Raw genomic sequence first — 26,362 nt, 5'->3', positions numbered from 1 at the left:
ATTCCATTTGCTAATATTTTATTAAAGATATTTTTGTATCTATGTTCATGAAGGTTATTAATCTATAAACTTCTTTTTTGGACTGCCTTTATTAGGTTTTAGAATTAGGGTGATGCTGACCACACAAAATGAATTGGACAGTGTCCTCTCATTCTTTATTTTTTGAAAGTGTTTTGGTAAGATCGTTGTGATTTCTTCCATAAACATGTGATAGCAGTTACAAGTGAAACCATCTGAGTCTGGAGTTTCCTTTACAGAAAGCTTTTTAACTATGAATTTAATTTTTCTAATAAACATAGGGCTATTTTACTTCACACCCTAAATCAAATCTATCAAGTCCTATTAGCTTGACCTTCAGAATATATCCAGAATCTCACTTTTTCTTATTACTTCCTTGGCTCCCCTTTTGGACCAAGTGCCCACAGTCTCGGGATTATTGTACTAACTGCCTTACAGTATTTTTTGCTTTTACCCTTGCTCCTTATAGTCTGTTTTCACTAGAGTAGCTACTATGCCACTTAAAGTAAATCAGATTGTGTCACTCCACAAACCCTCACCCAGTGCAAAAATCAAAAACCCTTGCAGAGGCTCATAAAGTTCTATATGGCCTGGCACTATACTACTACCCCTATCTCCTCTCGTTCTCCTACTCTCCCTCTACTGCTCTGCACACTGGCTCCTTGCTGTTCTTTGAGCAGGCCAAGCATACTTTTCCCGAGGTCTTTTGTACATTCTTCTCCTCCCCTGCTCAGCACACTTTCCCCCAAATATTCACAAGTCTTGCTTCTCATTTCCTTGAAGTCTTTGTGCAAGTGTCATCTTCTACAAGGAGCCATTCGTGATCACCTAATTTAAAATTCCCAATGCCCTCTGTGCTTCTTTCTTTTTTACTGTTCTCTATATACTTATAACTTAAAAAAAATTTTAATTGATTTCAGAGACAAAGGGAGAGAGAGATAGAAACATCAATGATGAGAGAATCATTTGCTGCCTGTTGCACGTCCCCTACTGGGGATCGAACCTGCAACCCAAACATGTGCCCATTACTGGAATCGAGCCTGGACCTTTCAGTCCACAGGCCAATACTCTATCCACTGAGCTAAACCAGCTAGGGATATATTTATAACTTTTTTCCTGATCATCAGATTTTTTTATTAGTTTGATTTTTTTAGATTCAATTGTTGATAGATGTGTATTTGTTGCCACTTTGTTGTTCATATTTTATCTTTACCTTTTTCTTCTTCTTCCTCTTCTTAAAGAATACCCTCAGCATTTCATATAATACTGGTTTGATGGTGATGAACTCCTTTAGGTTTTTCTTGTCTGTGGAGCTCTCTATCTGATCTTCAATTCTAAATGATAGCTTTGCTGGGTAGAGTAATCTTGGTTGTAGGTTCTTGCTATTCACCACCTTGAATATTTCTTGCCACTCCCTTCTGGCCTGCATAGTTTCTGTTGAGAAATCAGCCGACAGTTGTATGGGCACTCCCTGGTAGGTACCTAACTCCTTTTATCTTACTGCTTTTAAGATTCTCTCTTCGTCTTTTGCCCTTGGCATTTTAATTATGATGTGTCTTGGTGTGGTCCTCTTGTTTGGGGTTCTCTGTGCTTCCTGGATATGTAAGTCTATTTCTTTCATCAGGTAGGGGAAGTTTTCTGTCATTATTTCTTCAAATAGGTTTTCAATATCTCGCTTTCTCTCTTCTTCTGGCACCCTCATAATTCAGATATTGGTATGCTTGAAGTGTTCCAGAGATTTCTTGAACTATCTTCATATTTTTTAATTCTTTTTCTTTATGCTCTTCTGGTTGGGTGTTTTTTGCTTCCTCATATTTCAAATTATTGATTTGATTCTCGGGATCCTCTAGTCTACTGTTGAATTCCTGTATATTATTCTTTATTTCAGTCAGTGTATGCTTAATTTCTGATGGTTCCTTTTCCATTTTTTGGCACTCTCACTAAGATCCTTGAAAGTCTCACTAAGTTCCTTGGAGGTTTCTAAGGAGATTCTTGAGTAATCTTATAACTGGTTTTGAACTCTATATCCAGTAGTTTGCTTTCTTCCATTTTTTTATTTGTGACATGTTTCTTTGTCTCTGCATTTTGGCTGCTTCCCTGTGTTTGTTTCTATGTATTTGGTAGAGCTGCTAAGTCTCCTTGAGTTGATAGAGTGGCCTTGTGTAGTTGTTCTATAGGGCCCAGTGCTCAGACTTCCCAGTCACCTGAGCTGGGTGCTCTAGGTGCACCACTCTGTGGGCTGTGAGCGTGGTCTTGTAGTTGAGACTTGATTGCTGTTGGTGTCAGTGGGAGGAATTGACCTCCAGGCTGTGAGAATCAGCTGTGACTACAGTGGGAGAGCTGCTATGCAGGAGACACCCTTATGGAGCAGAACTTGTTTCAGTGGGGCTTTGGTGCTCACTGAGTCTGTCCTTTGAGTGTGTCACTTATAGATGTAAAGAGTTGTAATCTGGTATGGTCTGACACTGACCACTGGGTACACTGGCTCTTGGGTCTCCAGGGAGGTGCAAAGTCAGCCCCTGCCTGGGGCCACCCAGCAGGAGCTGCAGAGAGACCTGCAGATTCCTCTTCTTTGTATTGAGTTTGGAAGTGCCCAGATGAGGCCCAGCTGTGAAGCAAGTCAGGCTGGTGCTGGGTCTTGGGCCTTTTATTGACAGGGTTGGTGCTCCCTGACCCAGCTGCAGCTTGTTTGACAGGTTTTTAGCCTGAGAAAGGATAGGCCATTCATATGCAAAAACTGCTGCCCACAGCTTGGGTGGGGTTGTAAATTGGTGGGGTGGGGTCTTAGGGAATCACCAGGGCGGAGCAAACAAATGGCTGCCAGTCAGCCCTGCAACCAGGGAAGTCCCAGGACAGGAACAATGACTGCTGCGAGCACCTCAGTCTGGAAGAAAGCCACACCCTGGGTTCCTGCCCCGACGATGCCAGACAGTCCAGTTCCTCCTCTCCTTCTCATATATGTCTGGGTCCCCCAGAGCCTCGCCCGACACTAGAGCTCAGAGGAAGCAGAAGCTTGTAAGTGCAGTTTGTGGTGCCGGCCTTTTAAGAGAAGCTGTTGGGTCTCTGCAGCCTGTGTGTCACTCAGCCCCAATTTGCACTGGTTTTTACAGTACATAGTTCTTACTGCCCGAAGGGACTTCTTCTCCCAGCTCTGGGACCCTGGGCTGGGCATCTGGTGTGGGGCTGGGACCCCTTGGTCCTTTGGACGGCCTTGACAGAGGCCATCTCCCTTCCAATTAAAAAAGCGGCACACGTGGGTGACTGACCAGCCCGTTCCACTCCTCCGCACCTCCTACCAGTCTCAGTGTGCTTTCTTCTTTACTTCTCTTGTTGTAAGACTTCCATTCAGTCAGCTTTCCAGAGGTTCTGGATGATGGTTGTTCTGTATTTTAGTTGTAATTTTGATGTGGTTGTAGGAGGCAGCGAGTACAGGCATTTGCCTATGCCGCCATCTTGATTCTCCCACTTAGTTCTTATATACATAACTTTTTAATGTACTATGCCATTTTCTTATTTTATGTATTGTTTGTCTCTCCTTTCTGTAAGCTCTATGAGAGTATAGATTTTTGTTCATTTTATACACCATTGTATCTGAGAATTTAAAACAATGCCTGGTAAATAGAAGCTACTCAGCAAACACTTGTGTAAAGAATGACCTGTGGCCCTAGCTGGTTTTGCTCAATGGATAGAGCATCAGCCTTCGGACTGAAGGGTCCCAGGTTCTAGTCCAGTCAAGGGCACATGCCCAGGTTGTGGGCTCGATCCCCAATAGGGGGCGTGCAGGAGGCAGCTAATCAATGATTCTCTCTCATCATTGATGTTTCTATCTCTCTCCCTTTCCCTTCCTCTCTGAAATCAATAAAAAAAATATATTTAAAAAACAAGAATGACCTGTGAAGGAGGTGGGGAGGTAGGAGAGTATATGGGTGATAAATGGTGATGTACACCTGAGACCTATATAATTTTATTAACCAATAAATTCAATAAAAAAGAAAAAAATACAATTTAAAAAAGAGTAAACTGTGCTCCCAGATTCATAACCTTATCTAAATCATACAGTATTTTCAAGAGAGGAAAACTAATATGTAAAAGGTTTTCAAAATCTGCTTTAATGACAGTACCTTTTCCTTAATATTTTTAGCTTTCATCTGGATATTGTTATAAATAAATGATACTTTCTTTTTAAAAAGTAAAGGAAATAAATGATATCCTAAGACACTTATTTCATTTCTTTGTTCAGCAAGCCTCACAGGGTTTATCCTCAGGAGCAATGCATTATTTTACAACAGTCCACACAATTGAGAGGTGAGATTACTCAACAATTTTTTTTTATCAATCTCACAATCCCTTTTCCATACTATAGTATTTTTTTTCAATAGAGAATATCTCAACATGAGTCTTCCTATGCTTGTCATTTAATTGAAAATATATGTATAAGATAAGAGAGACGTCCTACTGTGAGCTTATGATGATTTAAATAAATGAAATTTGCAAGCACCAATATTTTAAACTATCCCTCTGTTTGGTGCTCCTGCAGTTTTCATACTCTGGGGCAAGGCATAATAATAGTATTTGGAAATTCAAAGAAATATGTCTTCCTTTAAAACATGAGATAGGATGCTTGTGAAAGGAGAGATAGGAAAGAAGACCAGATCACTTTTAGGAGAGAAGTTGAGTTGAATTTGATTTCCTCAAAGCTATTTATGCCTATATATGCCTTGGAAAGTCTTTATATAACCCCACTTTGAGGACTACTGCTTTAGGCTTAACTGCCGTATTCTACAGCTTTGGTCCTTTTAAATAATTTTGGTAAACATAGATTTAGTGGAGGAACAGCATATTTATGATATAGGTTTTTAATAGGGTATCTGTAGGCTTGACCAAGATTTTCTTTAAACCTGAAATGATGAATCTCAGCCTGAGTTTAAGGATGCTTATGAAGTGTTCCCACATGTGTGACCAGTCTCCACCTAGAAAGCTGCTTCATTGTTTCTCATAGTGTCTTCTGTGGGCTACAGAGCCTTCATTGTGACTGATAAAAAAATTTGCAGTTTCTTCTAACTGTGTCATCATTCAGAATATATAGAAGCTTTAAGATAATTTTATTTTAAGCTTCTAAATCAAAGCTCCTGTTTCTTTTTTAAAAATATATTTTTATTGATTTCAGAGAGGAAGGGAGAAGGAGATATAGAAACAACAATGATGAGAGAGAATCATTGATTGGCTGCCTCCTGCATGCCCCCTACTGGGGATTGAGCCCGCAACCTGGGCATGTGTCCTTGACCAGAATCGAACCTGGGACCCTTCAGGCTGATGCTCTATCCACTGAGCCAAACCGGCTAGGGTAAAGCTCTCATTTCTTTCTAAATTTATTTGGAAGCTTTCCATGTATACTTAAAAGGAGAATCATATTGTACTTGTCCTTGGAGCTGAATTTTCCCAGTTAGGCCAGAGAACTAGCTACCTATTTCTACATAACAATCACCCCAAAACATATCGACCTAAAACAACAAACATTTATTACTTCTCAATTTCTGTGGGTCAGAAATTCAGGAGTGGTTTAGCTGGATGGGTTTGGCTCCAGTTCTCTCATGAGGTTGCAATTAATACATGGGCTGCAGTATCTGAAGTCTTGACTTGGGTAGGATGAGCCAATTCCAAGGTCAGACAATGACTATAGGAAGAAGGCCTCATTTCCTTGTTGGTAATTGGCACGGGGTCCTAGTTTCTTGCCATGAAGGCTTCTTCATGGGGCTGCTTGAGTGTCTACACAACTCTACCCAGAGTACATAATCAAAGGAAGAGAGCAAGGAGGAAGTACAATGCCTTTTTATCCTAATCTCAGATGTCATAGACTGCCACTTCTACCATTCTATTCATTGGATGTGATTCATTAAATATAGCCCAATTTAAGGGGAGAGGAATTAGGTTCTATTTTTTGAAGGGAGGAGTGTCAAATAATTCGTGGACATATTTCTACACCACCACAGCCATGATCAAAAGTAGGTTGCTCTTTTTCTTTGACTTAGGATTTCCACATTAAGTAAAGCCAAGCTAGAAATATTATCTCTGTTTTCCAGAGGAGGCTCAGATGCAATGAATGTAGAAAAATGATTAGCTTGGGTCTTCTGACTGCAATAACTCCTTCTACTGTTTCATAATGGTTTTGGCCCAATTTTGTCAATAAACACTTGCAAATAAGTACTCACCAGTACATGACTGAAAAATGACCGTGCAAGAATATATTGTATATTCCTTGTACTTACTTGAGCCCCATTAAAAAATTTCATTGGGAGCCCTAACCAGTTTGGATCAGTGGTTAGAGCATCTTCCCATGGACTGAAAGGTCCCGGGTTCGACTCCGGTCAAGGGTACATACCTCGGTTGCAGACTCCATCCCCGGCGGTGTTGTAGGAGGCAACAAATCAATCTGTCTCTCTCACATCGAAGTTTCTTTCTGTGTGTTTCTCCCCCAACCTTCCACTCTCTGAAAAAAAAAAAAGTCAATGGAAAAAATATCCCCAGGTAAGGATTTAAAGAAAAATAAATTAATTGGTATAATATCTCCATGAACCAAAGAAGAAACAGATTCCTGTGAAAGGAATCATTTTCAATTGTTCAGAGTATCTTTCAAAATATTTGATGTGTTCATTGAAAATGGTTCATAGGAAAATAAGTTTGTTTTGTTTCCTTTCAGTGACTTGAACTTTTTTGATTAATTCTATAGAGATTTTTTAATTAATAAGCTTGTAACTATGAGTTGACAGGATGACCACATGTGTGCTCTTTACTGTCTTTAGAACATCAGTACACTATCTTAAAAAGTCACGGGTTGTAAGAAGTGCTGTTAATTTGGGTCCTTGTTAAAGCAACGACAGGAAAATAACTGAAGTCATTATTTCTTAACTGTTCACAAAATAGTTGAAATTAGACTCCAGAGATTCAATATTATAGTAGATTTTTTTTTATAGTAGATTTTTTGTTTGTTTGTTAACAGTGGTTTAAGTTGGCCCTGGAAAATACCATGCAATTTTTGAGTAGATAATACTTCTTATATACCACTAGCAAATTTTCTGAATCAGTCCCTTTAAAAATAATGGCCTGGTGAGAATGTCATAAAACCACTCAATGCATGCTTTGTTATAATGGCTCAAAAAGGGGACTTATTATATTTGGTCATGCCATTGGTTCTTCATCCTAGACATATGATTACAAGCAAGTCCCCCCAATTATAACATTCTCAGCCAATTTTCTAACATGAAAAATCCCTTTGCTAATGACAAGGCACTTTATTAAGCTTTCAGGCCATAAAGTACATGTATTTTTATGCATATTGGTTTCTCCCCCTAGTTATTTATCCTATTAGTAAACTCATAGTGTGCTATAAAATGAGCATAAGTGCTCATCAACTACATTTATATTAAAATATTACAATATGAGGATATTTTCTATTGATTTTAGAGAGAAAGGAAGGGAGGGGGAAGGAAAAAAGAGAGGGAGTGATTAAGGGAGGGAGAGAGGGAGAAAGAAACATGGATTGGTTGCCTCCCGTATATGCCCTGAACCCACAACCTTTGGTGCATGGATGACACTTCAACCAACTGAGCACCCGGCCAGGGCTATATAGCTTCTATTCTTAGGAAAAGGATGTAAGTTTTTCTTAGATACTTTGGAAGTAGACCCTGAAATGTGGATCCCCCCCAAAAAAAATACCTTATAGAGGAAATGTTCTTCTCAGGAGGAGGTTGAGGGGAGTGGGTCAGGACAAGGGAAGGAGTCAGTAAGGATGTGATCTGAGCTGGAGACTGTTTCAGCCTGATCTGTGGCAGGCTAGAGCATAAACTGCACTACAGAGCTGGTTCCATCTGTAGACAAATATGGGAATGGGAGGGCTTTTATATATTCTTGTCACTAATTTAATGGAAATAAGCCACCTCTTGCAGGGAATGACCTCCTCAGTGACACAGCTCCCAATCAGACCAGGGCAATTTTCTAGAGAAGAAGGCAATTGAAGGCCTTTAACAGCTAACACTCACAGCATCTGGGGATGAATGTATGGACCGAGTAAAGGGATCTGAGCAGCACAATATCCCCTCTTTTGCTTTATGAGTCTTTAAATGCTTTGTACTCAGTAGGCATTCCATATGTTACTGCCTTAAAATATAGAATTACAGCAATACCACATTTTTAAGGAATAACTTATTTGATATTGGTAAATGTTCTAGCTACTGAAGATTGCAGTTTTTAAAGCTTTTTGTTATGAATATTTCTAAAATGTATCATATATTTCCCTTCTATCACACAGGAGATAATGAGATCAAAATGGTCTTTCCTTGATGCCACAGAGTGATAATTTAGGAACCTTAATCACTTTGCTGAAGTACGAGTCAGTAGGATTTTTCTTTTCAAACTTTTAGGCTAATATTAGGAACCACTTATACAAGGCAGCAGGCTGGGCTGTCAGGTATAAACTGATACTGCTCTTAATAGTACACTGGGTTCTCGGAAGTTTCTTCAACTTCAAATCTCTGAGGTCTGAGAAGTCCGATGATCAAAGATGTCAGGTTTGTGAGGAAATAAGCTGTGAGTAATGTCCTGAGGGCCTCTCCAAGAATGGATTACAGGGCTTTCGTGCTTTGGCAATTGACAGGTGATGTATCAGGTGCTACATCATGCTTGTGCATAGTTCTCATTTGTGGCCTTCCTCTGCATCCTGGGGTGCTCTCAACTGCAGCATCTATGGGAGAGTGTATTCAGAGTCCATCCATTATTAAACTGATGATTGATTTTTCAGAGGAGAGAAAGAGTTGATTTGATAAATTTCATCCTTATGAACATTAAAGAACTGAAGAAAAAGACAAAATTGCTTTTACTAATTTTCTGGCTTACGTGCTTTAGAAGTCATTTGTCGTTTTTAAGATCTGAGATTAGAGAAATTTTTAAAGTAGTGAATAATTAGAATGGAGTGTAAGAAAGGGATATTAAGTCTTCATTTCAGTATTTCATGGCCTCCAAAACGTTTTTTTTCCAAAAGTGGTAATCAATTTCGTGGTATATTTTGTGTGATAAACAAGGGCTTAAGTTGCCTTACATTGAATCTGCCTCAAATTAAAGCTGAAAATAGAAAGTGTTCTGGTACCTGGAATTGTTTTTCTTCATGATGTTCTTACTGCTCAGGTACTGAGTGTGAGCTGAGGGTTGAGCATTGAGATCCAATGGGTTTGACATCTATGATTTTTTTTATCCCATATATAAATGAGATTATATGGTATTTGTCTTTCTATGTCTAACTTATTTCATTTAGCATAATGCCATCAAGATCCATCCATGTTGACATAATGGCAAGATTTCATTCTTTTTATGTTCATTTTGTGTGTGTGTGTGTGTGTGTGTATGTGTGTATTTGCACACACCCCACATTTTCTTTTTTTTTAATTTATTTTCCCTTTATTGATTAAGATATTACAAATGTGACTGCCCACATTTTCTTTAGCTAGCTATTCATCTATTGATGAACATTTAGGTTTTTATCCATGTCTTGTTATCATGTAATGCTGTAGTGAACATGGGGGTGCATATATCTTTTGAATAAGTGTTTTCATTTTCTTCAGATACTAATAAATACCCAGAAGTGGAATTACTGGACCATATATAGTTCTATTTTTAATGTTTTGAGGCAATTCCATACTGTTTTCCATAGTGGCTACACCAATTTACATTTTCACCAACAGTGAACAAGGATTCCCTTCTCTCCATATCCTGGCCAATACTTGTTATTTCTTGTCTTTTTAATAATAGCCATTCTGACAAGTGTGAGTTGACATCTCATTGTGGTTTTGATTTGCATTTCCCTGATGAATTGTGATGTTGAGCAGCTTTTCATGTACCTATTGGCCATCTCTATGTGTTCTTTGGAGAAATGCCTATTTGTATCTTCTGTCCATTTTTCAATTGGTTTGTTTGTTTTTTGTTTGGGGCTTTTTGAGGTTTTTGTTTTGTCGTGTTTTTGCTATTGAGCTGTATGAGTTCTTTATATATTTTGGACATTAGCCCCTTATCAGATATATGATTTGCAAATATCTTCTCCCATTCCATAGGTTGCCTTTTCATTTGGTTGATGGTTTCCTTTGCTATGCAGAAGCTTTTCAGTTTGATGTAGTCCCATTTGTTTATTTTTGCTTTTGTTGTTTAAGGCGACCTCTTAGACAAAGAAAATAAATTAGACTCAGATGAACTTAGAGTCATCAAATTGCTAAAATGCTTGTGTCAGGAGAGATAATATCAGCAAATCGATACCCTTTATTTATTTTTTTAACAAAAAGGAATCTAAAGCTCCTAAATAAGTAGAAAGCATCATGCCTAGGTCATACATTGCATAAAGAGCAGGATTTGGATTAGAAACAGATCTCCTGACTTTTTGACCTGAGAGTTACAAAAAAATCATTTAAATAATATATATTATTATTATTCATATGAAGGTAATATTCCAAAATTGAAAAATATAATAAGAAATATTTTAGCAATTATGTTAATATTTAATGTATATAATTAATCATTTAATGCCTAGTTTATTCTGGCAACTGATAGTATTATCCCATTTAACACCTACTACAATCATGTGCATTATAATCCTCATTTTACTGAAAAGAATCAAGGATCAGAGAGCTTATGTAATGTATGTTGAGTTCACACAGCTGGTGGATAGCAGAAGCAAGGAAGCAGAAAGTCCTTCTGTTTTGAAGGCCTTCTCTTCCTTATATGCCAGATTGTCTTTATAAGCATGACATTAACAGACTGAGATTGTACCACAATGAGGGACACATTTATTTACTTCAAAAATGCTTTGGAAAATTTGTTTTTAAACCCAAACACAAAAATGAAACTTTTAAATGTAGTGCTTCTTTCTACAGCATTATCCCTCATCTCCTCAAAGAGATCTGTACAGGAAAACAGCCTTCCATTTACACCAGTTAGCTTCATGCCTCTGCAGTGATCCCTTGAGCTTGCAAGATCCCTGCTGCTTCACATTGGATTGATCCTGCTGGGAAAATTTACTGATCAAGCCTTGATTTTTCCACTGATAACACACCACCTATCAATTCGGTTAATGTGCATCTTTTTCTTTTATGTGGTTAGCTGGAGGGAAATTTGGCACAGCTTCTGTTTGCCTTTTAAGAAAGTGAGTTTTCTTTTTTGTTAAATTGTGTCCACAAATATATTCTTGTGTGTGTGTGTGTGTGTGTGTGTGTGTGTGTGCGCGCGCGCGCCGCGCGCTTGTGCTCAGTACCCTAGTTTGTAAAAGAAATTCTTTTTTGAAGCAAAAATAATTCTTCATGCATGCAATGTAACCTTAAACTCTCATAGAATATATGAACACTTTCTGGAAGCTGAGAAATACACTTCCTTGAGCTAGTTGATTAATTTTTGATTTGGGATATTTTCTTAAAAGCTAAAACATTGTGCATTTTTTAAAATGAGGTAATAGTTTTAGAATGTGTTCCCAGATTGCATTGCCAATTCAAGTCTGGCAATAGTTCAAGTAGGCTGTAATATACAGATGAAAAGACTTGGAAGTGTATGTTCCTGTCAAGAGCATGGGCTGGAAGGTCTATAACTGAAGAATGTTTCAGAACAACTGTATGTCTGGAAGTAAAATCATGGAATCCAAGGTGAAATACCAGCTAGACTGCTCATGTGATGCTGTATTGAATAAACACAGGCACTCATGTTTTTGGGAGGGTGAGTGCAGCTACATTCATCTTTAACCTGAGAACACTCCTTCTCTCTGGTAAGGTTGTCTTGGTAGGCTCAACATGCAGCTAAAGTGAACAGTTCATATCTTTGAGATGACCAGGAGAATTATGCAATAACCGAAGAGTCAGACAGATGGTCTCCTTATTCGATTACTCTTCTAGCTATCTATAGCTGGATATCAAACCACTCCAGAATGGGGGCTTAAAAAATAACAATTACTTGTTTTGCTCACCAATATAGGAGTTGACTGGAGCTCATCCAGGCAGTTTCCTTTGAGATCTTTCAGATGATTTCAGTTACAGTGGCTGAGGTTGAGACCATTTGAAAGTCTTCTTCACTCTTGTAACTGGTGCCTATACTGGGAAAATTTAAACATCTGGGGACTGAAACAGAAAGGGATCCCCAGCCATCTCTGTCTCTATGTGGACTCTCCAACATAGTAGCTACAGGTAGTCGAACTTATTATATGGTGGATAAAGGCCCCCAAAACAGTGTTCCAAGAGACAATATTTAAAAGGCAGCAGACACAAAGTAGAATGCCTAAATGGTAAATATTATGTTTGTCCAAAGGTATTTTGATTATAGAATTCCAAACGAGCAGATCACAGCTAAAATACATTACTCTTTTTATAGTGGAGTAATAAGGCTGACCTGTGGAGAATGTGAGGTGTGTATATGTGTTCTCTGTGTGTTTGGGGGCACATAAACAATCTTATGAATCCTAGAATTCCACTTGCTCCTGGCTAGAGAAAAGAGGAATCCACAATATCCTGTCCCTCTTCACCTCCAGCTTTTTCTTCGTAATCTGAGGATTTTGTGTGGCTCTGTATCACATTCAGTCTTCCATGAAGGAACATGTCTAGCTACCAAGGTGCACAGCAATAATTAGGCATATCACAGATGAGGCTATGCGTTTTACTTGCTTCTAACCAGGCTTAAGTGGCTCAGCCTTTAAAACTAATGAATTTAGTTCAATTCAAACAGAGGACGGTATCTTGATTATTGCTAGCTGGCTATAAAATATTACTACTGTAAAAGTAAAACCATGTTGGGAATCAAGCAAGAACTCCTTGTTCTAAATGTATTTCATTTGGAGAATGGGGGAGTTTTTTTTTCAAGAAGTGTAAGAAGGTAGACATTTTGCTAGGAAAATTGCATCTTGAGAGACCTGAGTTTAAATATATTATGTAATGTCTAGTTTCTAATTGCTTTCATCCAGTTGTGTGAATTCCCCGTTTGTTTTTTATTTTTATTTATTTAAAAGTATATTTTATTGATTTTTTACAGAGAGGAAGGGAGAGGGATAGAGAGTTAGAAACATTGATCAGCTGCTTCCTGCACACCCCCTACTGGGGACGTGCCTGCAACCAAGGTACATGCCCTTGACCGGAATTGAACCCGGGACCTTTGAGTCCACAGGCTGACTCTCTATCCACTGAGCCAAACCTTTCATAATAGTAATGAGGCGCAAATTTCTTGTAGAGAATAGTTGACTTTATAAGAGCATGTTTAATCCTATTTGACCAAGGTAATGTTCTGGGAAATTTATTTGCATAAATCCCTTGGTTTAGTTCATCCTCTAGGCCAGAAGTCTTCTTCTTGTTCCTCTTTATCTCTATGAGGACTATACATCCTTTAAGATTCTACTTAGGCCCTAAAGGACATCTCCACTCTTCAAGTTGGATTAGTTGCCTTGTCTCAGTAAGCATAGGCCTGCAATGCATACATTCTTTTATGGTTCCTATCAGTTGCAATGAAAGCAAGTAATTATCTGTTTAGATGTCTATTGCCCCACTAGTTTTCTGAGGATGGAAACCTTCTTATTCAAAGTATACCCCCATACTCAAAGAAAATTATATATACTAGAGAGAAATTGTGCCCCTAACTCAGGGCACACAGTATGCATCCAATAAATGCTTGTGGAATGAATGTGTACAAATATCCTGGCTTTTTAAATGTTGCTTTTCAAAAACCCAAATCCAATGCAAAATTAACTTGACAAAGTGGGGTGTGAGCCATTTTGTGGGATGAAAAACACAGTTTTGAATCCTAGAGAATAATTTTCTGGTACACATTACAAATCAATTATTATGCTTAATAATAAATCAAACTGTGCATTTTGCTATTTGGGGGTTTTATTATCTGTGAACACTAACGGATTGATAACATATTAGTTATCTATGGCTATGTAATAAATTACCCAAAACTTAGTGGCTTCCAACACACATTTATGATCTCACAGTTTCTGTGGGTCAGGAATCTGCCTGTGGCTTAGCAGTATCCACTGCTTCAGGGTCTCTCACAGGCTGCAGTCATCTGAAGGCCCCAATTGGGCAAGGTCCACTTTCAAGCTCACACTCATGTAATTATTGGCAGGATTTAGTTCCTTGAGAGTTGTTGGACTGAGGCCCCAGTTCCTCATGAGCCGTTGGCAGGAGGCCTCCCTCAGTTCCTTGCTATGTGCACTTCTGCACAGATCATCTCACAACTTGTCTGCTGGCTTCTTCAGGGGGAGCAAATGAGAAAGAAGGAGAGAGGGGCACCAAGCAAGACACAAGTAACAATGTTCTGTAACCTAATCTTGGAAGTAGATGTCATCACTTTTACTGTATTCCATTGGTTACTAGATCCAACCTACACTCAAGGGAAGGGATTACACAAGAGTATGAATACAAGGAAGTGGGAATTATTGGGAACTGTATCGGAAGCAGCCTAACCACAAATAATTAATAAGAATTTAAGAAAATGAAAAAATGTATAACAATATCAGGGGGTACAAAAACATAACGTACTACTCTGATTGAACTACTAAAAATGGAAATATAGGAGAGACAAGAAAATTTAAACCCAAATTCTTTAATCCTTAATTCTTTAATCCATAAGCATTCATTGACTGTTTATTTGGTGCCAAGTATCACAATACACTCATGGCATACCAGAGAGAAATAAAACTGTATTAATGACTGAAGGAACTTAAAGATTAGGAAAGGAAATAAGAATGGAGAAAACAATCATTGTGAAAATTTTCATGATATAAATACTTTAATAGTATATAGTGCTGAGAGTTGCTGAAAGTTGTTCAGGGAAGTGAGCAATGAGGCAGAATCCACTAAACAAAGGGTGGTGAGAGAAGGAAGAGCTTGTGTAAGGAAAGAAATGTTGCTTATTTAGAATTAATGAATTTATGATTTTGCTGATCAAATAAATGCATAGAAAAAAATTATTAAGGGGCTAGAAGTTATTTCAACTGTCCCCCAAGTCTCAATCTCAATGCCAAGGGAAGCAGAGGCAGTTCAATTCCCTGAATGAATAGCGATGACTTAGTAAAAATAATCTTTAGAAACTGCTCTTATCTCCTTAAAGATTAGTTGGGCTGTGTTTATCCACCTGAGGCTCCACCAAGCCAACCTTGATGGGCAGTGTTCCCACAGGCTCCCCTGGAGATGTTTCCCTCCTCATGCTCATCAAAGCCTACTTAACGTGTTTTCTCTCCAGAGGGGAGTATGGGAGGAGACTGGGGGTCAGCATCTGGACTGGCAGCGAAATTGAAACCTGTACCACCTAATTTTAAAGCCAGCATCTAAGGTAGATGCAGAAATTATCCATAGTGATGTAGGAGAGAGGTATGCTAGACTGTAGATTATAATTACACTATTTTGCTTTTAATTATCTTGTTTTTTGCTTTTGCTGTCACCCCAATTACATTTGCACAAATATACCTCCTTTCTTGTGACAGGAGCATATATTTATTTCTGAGTTTAATTGTTTTGGGCATTTTTCAGTTTCACATTCTTCAAAATAATGACTATGGGATGCCATTATCTAATGATTTATGAGTTTTCTACTCTGCCAAGTCATTGTCTCCTATTTAAAATGTTAGGCTGTATAAGAAATTCTGTATGCTAGGGAGAAACTGTAGTTCCCAGAGGGTGACAGAGTCGATATATGAACCCAAAGCCTGTGTTGTCTCTACCAAACCAAGCAAAAGATCCAGTAGATAAAAATATTGTCTGGAATCTTTGAGAAATCTGCAATGTCAGGAAAGCTTGCAGGAAGTGATAGCTGGGTAAATGGTCTTTCTCTTTCCCAATAAAGAGGAGCATTCTTTAAGCTATAGGTTGATAAGCTTGCTATGAATCCTTGGAGTGAATAGATGAGTAAGATGAGCGAGGAAAACTTACATAAGGGAGTAATATTGACTTTCTGATCCTCTCCACTCCCATAGCTATCAACACTACTTTCTGTATGTAGCTTTTTGAATTTGCCTATTTATGACATAAGTTCAGCATCCCCTTGTCTACTTGAGGGTCATAAAGACCCTCTTTCTTATTGACCACAAGCCAATTCTCAGAAGGCATCTTACTTCCTATTTGAATATAAAAGAAATCTTTTAATTTTAGTGTTTTCAGGAACTAGGAGGGATTATCAGCAGGCTCACATTGATGAAGACTTTCCTTTCATTTTTCCTGCAATGCATTTTTTCTAAGTGACATAGTTTGATTTTTAAATTCTGAGCCACAAAAGCTACACATTTTAAATTACACTATAATTATATGCTTATATATCTGCCTCTTCTACTAAATTGGGAACTCCCTGAAGGTTGAAGTTCTGTGTCATTCATTTATGTATTGAAATAAATATAACAGTACCTGGTACCTAGCAAATTGTAACAAATGATTGTCCAAATAAAGTCATTCATTAATTATTTAATCTCCGTGAACTTTACTGATTTCTTAGGATAATAGTAAAACAAAGTACCCAGCAAAATGTCAGATACATAGTGGATGCTCAATAAATAATGTGATATTCCTTCCTTGCACTAAGAGATGCTATCCACTGAACCTAAAGAGGTAAGTATTAGATTAGAGCAGTTAAGTGTTCTGGGACCACATTCTCATAGTCTGTTCTAAACTCATCCATGTCAGTTTCAAATTTACCAGCCTATACTCTCTCATTGGCAGGAAAACGGAGGGAAAGGTTTCCTTGGCATCCTGCTTTCTCTCTCTCATGAATGTGATTTGTGTACAGGCTGTGATCCCTGTTACTCTTGCTGGCTGAGCACAGCTGTAAATAACGCCTAACTGTCCAGATGTGATTTGTTCTAGTCCAGGCCTCTTTTTATTCATCCTTGGTTAAACATCTGCATTCTAATTTTTGTATGTGACTTTTTTTTGTATCTGAATTCATCACATGACTTTATCATTTATTTTCCACTTTGATCAGGAGAGCTCAGAAATGTTTAATGCTTACGAAATGAAAACATGATAAAATATGACACGCCACCAATATAGTCAAATTAGTACATGTGACTTGAAATCTTATCAGTTCATTAAAGGACTTCATTTTGACCCTGTCTATTTTTACAAGAGGCCAGATTTATTAACAAAAGTTCTGAGAAAAGTTTTTTTTTAAATTGTTCTGCTTATCAGGATGAGAGCCTAATGACAAACTTGATTAAAGAGGTTCAAGTCTGTAGTTCCCTATCTGAAGTTCTAAAATCCCCAAACTCTGACAAGCTAAAAAATTGGTTGGTAACTTATTTGGTGACAAAATTTGAGCTGGACTGAAGAGAGGTCATTTATAGTCTCTAGCTTATGTTGTGTAAATATTCATGGCAAAAATATCGATGTTTGCTTACTATAAGTTGCCCTAGGCCCCACTGGAAATGTTCTATAATATATAGTTTATGTTCTCTATGACCTCCTTAAAATATGAAAAGTCAGGGTTTTGAAATATGTTCAGGCCCAAGAATTTCTTTGGGGGAAGGGATTATGGGCCTGTAGTTATCAAGCTTGATTCCTAGGGTGTTGGTATACATATATAAACACTTATGTGTAATTAAGTTCCATCATTTTTAATTATAATGGTTTCAAAGAATATTACAAATAGTTTCTAGTTGCCAAAATATTTATGGATGAAATAATGTAATGTCTTGGATTTGTTCAAAATGGGAGAGAGGAAGTGGGTGTCGAGCACTTAGAAAAGTCTTAGATTTTACCCTACTTGCAAACTCATAAGTTAGTCTGCCATAATTTCATGGATGTTGGCAGAAGACATAAAACTCTTGAGTCAGACAAAAAGGACTTCATTATTCACCAAACAGCAAGCAGTATTAATTTTATGTTCACAACAGATCCCTCTGCCTTCCAAGTCCTATGGGGCAATGTCAAGTGGCCCAGGTGGATGTTGTGCAAGCAGTGAGTTTGCATCACAGGGGACCCCGGAGTTTATCAAACCTGAATATTTTATATGGGCAGTAAGCCAACCTGCCTGACCTTGCCCTGGAGGGAGCCATTATCTTTGTTATACTGGTCAGTAAACAGATCTGCCCTCTGCTCTGAAGAGTGACACTATCTTTATTTTCCAAGATTGTCCGCTGTACAAAAATCCATGAAAAGATAATCCATAATAAGGCAGCCCATGTATCTGCTCACAAAATATGCAGAAACACAAGAGATCAACAGAGAATTGCTGCCCATCAGTGGTGGTGGTGGTTGTAGTGGAGAAGTTATCAAAAAGTAACTTAATAATTATGAAAATTAGGTGATGGATACATTGAGGTACAGCCTATTTTTGTATATATTTTTAAATTTCTATAAAGAACAAGTTAAAAAATGGCAGCTACTATAAGTAACATGCTACATAAATCACAATAGAAAAGACCCATAGATAACTGTTAACTCTTCACTGTCTCACATCTGTACTTCCCTGAGCAAATGTCTAAAGTCTATTCAGTAAAGGTTCTTTGGGGCTAATTGGATTATTGTTTGCTAGAGTATTGACAAGTGTATATGATTAACTCAAACCTCTACTGGCTAAATAACCAACTGTGAAAGTTGAGATTATTAGGAAAATGTAGAAAATTACATTTCAGTTTTTAATTTGGGGGGAGCATAATATACATATCACATTCATAAATATACATATCACAATATGCATATGACTTATACATATCATATGTACTGTACTAGTATATCAGTGAGGTGGAGCCAAAGGAGACTTTATTTATCTGCAAGGCCTTTTATTCATATGAATAGTAATCAGACTGTCAAAAAAGAGAATCTTGAAAATCATGCTAATGTAGGTGCTTTTAGAAAATCTCTGTTCTTAAAATATACATATTTTAGTAAAATATAAATACATTCCTGTTCTAAAAACAGAGGTGTCTAGACTAAAAAGTGAATGTCTTATTCCCCACAGACCAAGCACCAACTTTCCAATTTCCTATTTGCCTCCAGGAAGGTAATTACTATTAACAGTTTGGTGTGTATTCTTCCCAGCTAGTTTCTATAAATTTACATACATTAATATGTAAAAGCACAAATACAGTTTTAAAAAAACAAAAATGAGATTATACTGTGCATACTTTTATATATCCTGTTTTTTTTCACTTAGGGTTTCTTGGAGATATTTCTATTTCATTATATATAAAACTATTTCTATTTTAAAAATTGTTGCATAGCAACCCTGGATGGCTTGGCTCCATTGGTTGAGAGTCATGCCATGCACCAAAAGGTCTCTGGTTGATTCCTGGTCAGCACACATGCCGAGGTTTCAGTCTCAATCCCCAGTAGTGGTGGGGGGTAGGGGGGTGCAGGATGCAGCCAATGGATGTTTCTCTCCCTCTCCCTTCTTCTCTCTCTAAAAACATCAATAAAAACATTTTTAAAAACTGTTACATAGCATTACATAGGATAGATGCATCATATTTGAAATATCCAAGCTCATCTTTCACTGCTACAAAGAATTTTTTATATTTGTTATGAGCACAAGTCACCATTGCATTCTGTATGAAGTAAGCTTCATGGACCAGTTCCTGCCTAGCTGGATCTATAATCTAAGACAACTTCAACATAAGCATGTAGCAAAAAAAGCAAAGCAATCTCTGTACGTGTCAAGAGTTTTGAGATTTTTTTTTAGAAATTGTGAAACTTATTTTTAATTCTCATGCTGAATTGAGGAGGAAGGGAGCTTAATGAGGAATAGTATATTTACATAGTCTCAAAGTATCACCTCATTAATTACTTACAATTTGCAAAAGGAAAATCCATACAGTGAAAGAAGCAGACTTTAACCAATTGACCAAAATCAACATCAACCGTAAGGCCAAATGAGCATCCTGTGCCTCCAGATATGAGACCCAGAGAAAGACATATCATTTATTTAGTATTCCAGCCAGATATGCATTACTTGAATCGAATCATGAGAAAACATTAGACAAACTCATATCAAGAGGCAGTCTATAAAATAACTGGTCCACACTCTTTAAAAGTAATGATGAAAGACAAAAAATAAAAATAGAAGGTTTAGGAACTGTTCCAGTTTGAAGAAGACAAAATATACATGACAACTAAATGCAACCTGGTATCCTGGATTTGATCCTCTACTAGAGAAAAAAATTCCATAAAATACATTGTTGGAACAAGCAATAAAATTGGAACATGGACTATAGATTAGATTTTTTTAAAAAACAGCATCAATGCTAAATTTTCCAATTTCAACAGCTGTATTATAGTTATGTAAGATATGTTAAAAATATGTTAGGATATATAGGCAATACATACTGAAGGATGGTTAAGTGTAAATGTGCATGTATCTGCAAAAGGTTCAGAAAAAAGTGTGTGTGTATGTGTGGAGAGAGAGATTGATAAAATAAGTGTGACAAATTATTAAAAATTAGTGACCATTGATATGGTTGATGGGTACATGAATTTTTTTTTATTTTTGCAACTTTTCACTACATTTGAAATTATTTCAAACTAAAACTTGAAGAACATGTCTTGATTTCAAGAGCATGTGGAGACCTGGAATGGATGAATCATGCATACAAGTGATGGTCATGTTTCCTGTTCAACTGTCTTCTGCTTGGAGTGAGCTCTGGTTATAAGATTTTAGGGAAGGGCTCTTTTTCAATAGATTTTTCCAGAGATATTTCATGTATCTCACAATTAGGAACTGCCAAAACACTTCAGTTTCAGAAATACAAATAGCTGACTAACTGTTGGTTTTCAGAGGCAGGAGAGGAACTTGTATTTTAAAGGGCAAGTTGCTTTAATAAACCATTGTATTGCATCATCTGTTGTAATAAGTCTCCTTTGATCGGTGTCTTTCACTAAGCTATGTCTAACCAGATAAACTTGCTCTCACTTTTAATCCTTTTCTTTTTATAATACTGATTGAGTTAGGGAACAATGGGTCATGGCTTTAAGTTTAGAAATGCATAAAAACATAGAACCTGACAGGCTTGTTTTGGTGATTGAGCATGAACCTATGAACTAGGTTTGATTTCTGGTCAGGCACATGCCCAGGTTGAGGGCTCAATTTCCAGTAGGGGGCGTGCAGGAGGCAGCGGATCAATGATTCTCTCTCATCACTGATGTTTCTATCTCTCTCTCCCTCTCCTTTCCTCTCTGAAATCAATAAAATATTTTAAAAAAAAACATAGAAATTATTCTAACAGATTAATAATCCCTCTTGCTTATCTGTCTCTGAATTGCTCCAAGGACCTGGCAATAGCAATTATTTAATTTATTTTTCTCAGTAGCTTTATTGAGATACAATTTACATACATACATTTTACTCATTTTAAATGTACAATTCAATGGATTTTAATATATTTACAGGGGTGCAACCACCACCACAGTCTAATTTTAGAACATCTTCATCAACCCAGAAAGAAACTCCATGCTCATTAGCAGTCACTCCCCATTCCCCCTTCTCTCTCAGTCCCTGGGAACCACTAATTCATTATCTGTGTCTCTGGATTTGTCTATTCTGGACATTTCATATAAATGAAATCATACAAATATGTGGTCCTTTGTGGCTGGCTTCTTTTTCTTAGCATACTGTTTACAAGATTCATCCATGTTATAGCATGACTCAGTGCTTCACTTCTTTTTATTGCTGAATAATATTCTGTAATATGGGTATATCCATTCATCAGATGATGGGCAATAGGGTAGTTTCTATTTTTTAGCAATTATAAATAATGCTGCTATGAACATTTGTGTCAATGAATGTTTTAATTTCTCTTGAGTATATATGTATGTAGGAGTGGAATTGCTGGGTCATGTGGTAACTCTATGTGTAACATTTTGTGGAACTGCCAGACTGTTTTCTAAAGTGGCTGCACCATTTTATATTCCCACCAGTAACATGTGAGGGTTCTAATTTCTCCACTTGTTATTGACTGTGTTTTTTATTATAACCATCCTAATGGCTGTGAAGTGGAATCTCATGGTAATTTGGATTTGCATTTTCCTTTATGACTAATGATGTTGATCACATTTTCATGTGCTTAATGACCATTTTTATATTTTCCTAGAAGAAATGTATATTTAGAACCTTTGCCAATTTTTTAATTGAGTTATTCATCTTTTCATAAATGATTTTCCAGACTCCTTTGTATATTCCAAATACAAGTTTCTTATAGGATATATAATTGACAATAATAATTTACACAGATTGGCTATCATTTGGCTGCTTTTTGTACTTAAAAAATCTCTTGGATATATTTTAATTTCAATATGTATGAGCAAATCTCAATTTCTTTAAGAAAACTGTTGAATAGCATTCCATATTTGAAATATCCCCTAACAGTTGCCACCTGAATGAGGTCTTCCGTCTGTATTCTTACAGGGCACATTCTGAACCACACTCTTCTATCCTATATTTTGGGGGTATTAGTCAAATCCACTCTACTAGATTTATGCTAAGATTGAGAAACATGTATTCTACATCTTTTTTTTTTTTTTGCGGGGAAAGGGGGGGTGTTCTCACACAGCATTTAGGGTATACCACTCTGCTGGTTGGTAAGTTTAGAGAAGAGCCCCACTGGCTCATTGTAAACTCTCAGAAGAGAAGATATTTACCCTTTGGGTCTTGTTTATGATGCTGCAGACTACATAATCTTAGAGTTGGAAAAGACCCAATGGGTCCTGTAGTCCAGTGGAACTCACAGTGCTATTCAAAGATCGGTACTAGTCCACAATCTTTTACTGGACTATGATGATTGAATACAGAAAGGAGAGTGTTTAGAAATTGTTCATGTATTTGATATTGCTGTGAAAGCCAAGCACGTGGTATTGTATTATACAAAATATCAGGCCACAATTGATAGGAAATTTTAAAAATGCCTTCACCAAAGACAATTGAGAAATACTTCTGTAGTCCAATCTGTCACCCACAGCAAAAATTCCTTCAGTAACCAATCAACTGGAATTTACTTAGTTGGTTTAGTTTATTAGTTCAAGAAATATTTATTCATCCTCTACAACATGTTGTGAACTGGTTAAGCTACAGGCCCTATCCTGATTTTTCACTCGCTAGGTGTGTGAACGTGGGGAGGGTTCTTAATCTCTCAGTTTCCCAATTTCTACCTCTGTAAAATGGGGTAAATAAGAGGACCTATTATCAAAGGGTTATTTTGAGGAATAGATGAATAAATAAATATATATATATACATACATATATATATATACATATATAGAGAGAGAACAGTTTATATATATTACATATATAAATAGTTTTATGTTACATATTATGTATAATTAGATGTATAATTATGTATATATGATTAGATATATAATTAGAACAGTCCCTGATACATGATAATCATTCAATAAATGTTAGTGAAGTTAATCATGATGCTGATGCTGGGGATAGTGATGCCAAATATTGAGGATACATTATGTAGAAGGCATAGCCCTTACTATCTGGTAGCTAATGAGGGAGTATAGGCAAAGAGACAATTTCAGTGCAGCAAGTGCTGAGACAGGATGAGTACACAGGGTATCCAATCTTGTCCAAGAAGGTATATTAATGTAAAGCTAAGCTTCTGGAACAAAGAAAGCTCAAATTCAGTGACTTAAAGACCACAGAAGTATATTTCTCTTTCACTTAATAGTTCTGAAGTGGATAGCTGTGTTAGTGATGTAGGCTGACTCCTATAACAAATGATTCCCAAATTCAAAGGACTGTTAACAGTAAAATGCTTATTTCTTGCTCACATCATCCAACCATTTAGAGACCCAGACTCTCTAACTCTGTTTGAATGACCATGTGTGCATAAAATGGGGAAAACTGAATGGATTTGGGGGATGACTGCTGCAACAGGGTTCACTAGTGGTATATACTAGTAGCTACAAACCAGAACATGGGGGAAGAGGATGACAAAAGATAAGGCTGGAGAGGCAAGAAGAGGCCAGACCATAGAGGGCCCTAAATGCCAGGTTAAGGAGGCTGGACATATGAATATTATAGAGAAGTTGAGATAGGAATATAATATTATTTTTTAAAACTTTAAAGAACACTGTGGCCCTAACCGGTTTGGCTCGGTGGATAGAGCGTTGGCCTGCAGACTGAAGGGTCCCAGGTTCGATTCCGGTCAAGGGCATGTACCTTGGTTGCAGGCACATCCCCAGTAGGGGGTGTGCAGGAGGCAGCTGATCGATGTTTCTCTCTTATCGATGTTTCTAACTCTCTAACTCTCTCACCTCCTCTCTGTAAAAAAATTCAATAAAATATATTTTTTAAAAAAGAACAGTGTGGCTGTAATATAGAGAGAATTTATGAAGGAAGCAAAAGGATGCCATTTAGAATCAAATTTATTACAGTAATCCAAGCAGAGGTTGATGGTTTGAATCAAGGCAGTATCAATGGGAAAGAAGAAAATTAGATGAATCTGGAGAGTGTCTTCAGGATTTGCAGATTGATGGACTAGGAAGAACTGGCAAGAATGAGGCTGGGGATGATATCCTGCCAACTATTCTCTGAAATGAGGAATTTGAAGGAGGAGGATTTGAGGGGTGGGCCAAGGTGGGAGACTATGAATTCAAGTTTGGTTACATTGAGTTTCAGATGACTCTGGGGTTTTCCAATAACACCTTCCAATTGGTCTTTGGAGATAGAGTCACGAATTTCAGAAGCAAGAGAGAGCTACACTGGAAGTAAGGTCTCATACTGTATAAAAGGCAGTCAGAACAATTGGAGTCACTAAAACAGCAAAGAATATAATGTAGAATGAGAAAAGAGTGGACCCAGGACAGGAGTCTCAGTGAGTCTCAGTGAACATCAGATGTGAGAGAGGCCACAAAGGAGGCTTAGAAGAGTGGTCAGAGGCCCTAGCCAGTTTGGCTCAGTGGATAGAGTGTCGGCCTACAGGCCAAAGAGTCCCGAGTTCAATTCCAGTCAAGGGCACTTACCTTGGTTGCAGGCTCTTCCCCTGCCCAGGCCCTGGTCAGGGCGTGTGCAGGAGGCAACCAATCAATGTGTTTCTCTTGCTTAGATGTTTCTCTCTGTCTTTCCCTCTCTCTTATATTCTCCCTAAAAATCAATGGAAAAATATCCACGGGTGAAGATTAACAAACAAAGCAAAACACACACACACACACACACACACACACACACACACACACACACACACACAGAAGAGTGGCCAGAGGAGTCAGATAGGTGGCAAGAGAGTGCAATGTCAGAGAAACCACAGAAACAAAGAGAAGATTTCAAAAAGGAGGATGTGGTCAACGGTGTCATGTAAGAGAAATTTCAAAGAACATTTACCGACAGTGACATTACAATGATGGGTTTGGGCTGTGGGGGCAGAAGCCAGGCTGAATGGACTGACAGAGGAGTGAAGGCTATGAAGGGCAGATCACATGTGCATACCACTCTCAGAAAGTCAGACTTCAAAGAGGAAGGGAGAAAGAGGCAGTAACTTGATGGAATGTGAAGCTGGGGAAGTTTGCTGTATGTAAGTGATGAGAGAAAGCTATGCATGGTCACCAATGAGAAGCTGAAGTTGGGTAAAAGCAAAGGTGAGAAAGGACATAATTGATGGAGTTGGGAAAAGAATTTAGACTGGATTAGCCTTCAGTATGAATCCCCTTCCCCATAAGTAATTTCCTTTGTGTACATCTCTAAATATTAGAACTATGCAGGGTTGGGGAAAAGTAGGTTTAGAGTTGTGAATATGTGAAACACAGAATTTATTCTTGTATTATTATTTATTAACTAGAGACCCAGTGCACAACATTCGTGCACGGGGGGGGGGGGCGGGGGCTCAGCCTGGCCTGCATCCTCTCGCAGTCTGGGACCCCTTGGGGGATGTCCACCTGCTGGAGGTGGGGAAAGCTCCCACCACTGCGGCTGCACTCACCAGCCTTGAGCCCAGCTTCTGGCTGAGGCTCCCCTTGTGGGAGCGCACTGACCACCAGGGGGCAGCTCCTGCATTGAGCGTCTGCCCCCTGGTGGTCAGTGTGTGTCATAGTGACTGGTCATTCTGCTGTTCAGTTGATTTGCATATTAGGGTTTTATTATATAGGATAATTGTATTATTTTCCGTATGCACAACTGTAAACCTACTTTTGCTCCACCTGTATTTCTTATACTGAAGGGAAATATGTTTCCTTGTAACTCTCATCTGAGTCTTATTTCTGCTTCCTCAACTCTTACACAGCTGCAATCTTATTTCCTTTTCAGTTTCTTTTATAAACAACTATAGTTCCTTCAAGCACTTTCCATATGAGTTGATTTCAAGGTTTCATCTGAACAATGTTCAGCTTAAAATGTCAAACACTGAACTGCTAAAAAA

The sequence above is a fragment of the Myotis myotis genome, unplaced genomic scaffold, assembly GCF_014108235.1.
Source record: "Myotis myotis isolate mMyoMyo1 unplaced genomic scaffold, mMyoMyo1.p scaffold_m19_p_4, whole genome shotgun sequence".
Classification (NCBI taxonomy): domain Eukaryota; kingdom Metazoa; phylum Chordata; class Mammalia; order Chiroptera; family Vespertilionidae; genus Myotis; species Myotis myotis.
This window is presented reverse-complemented; position numbering follows the sequence as displayed.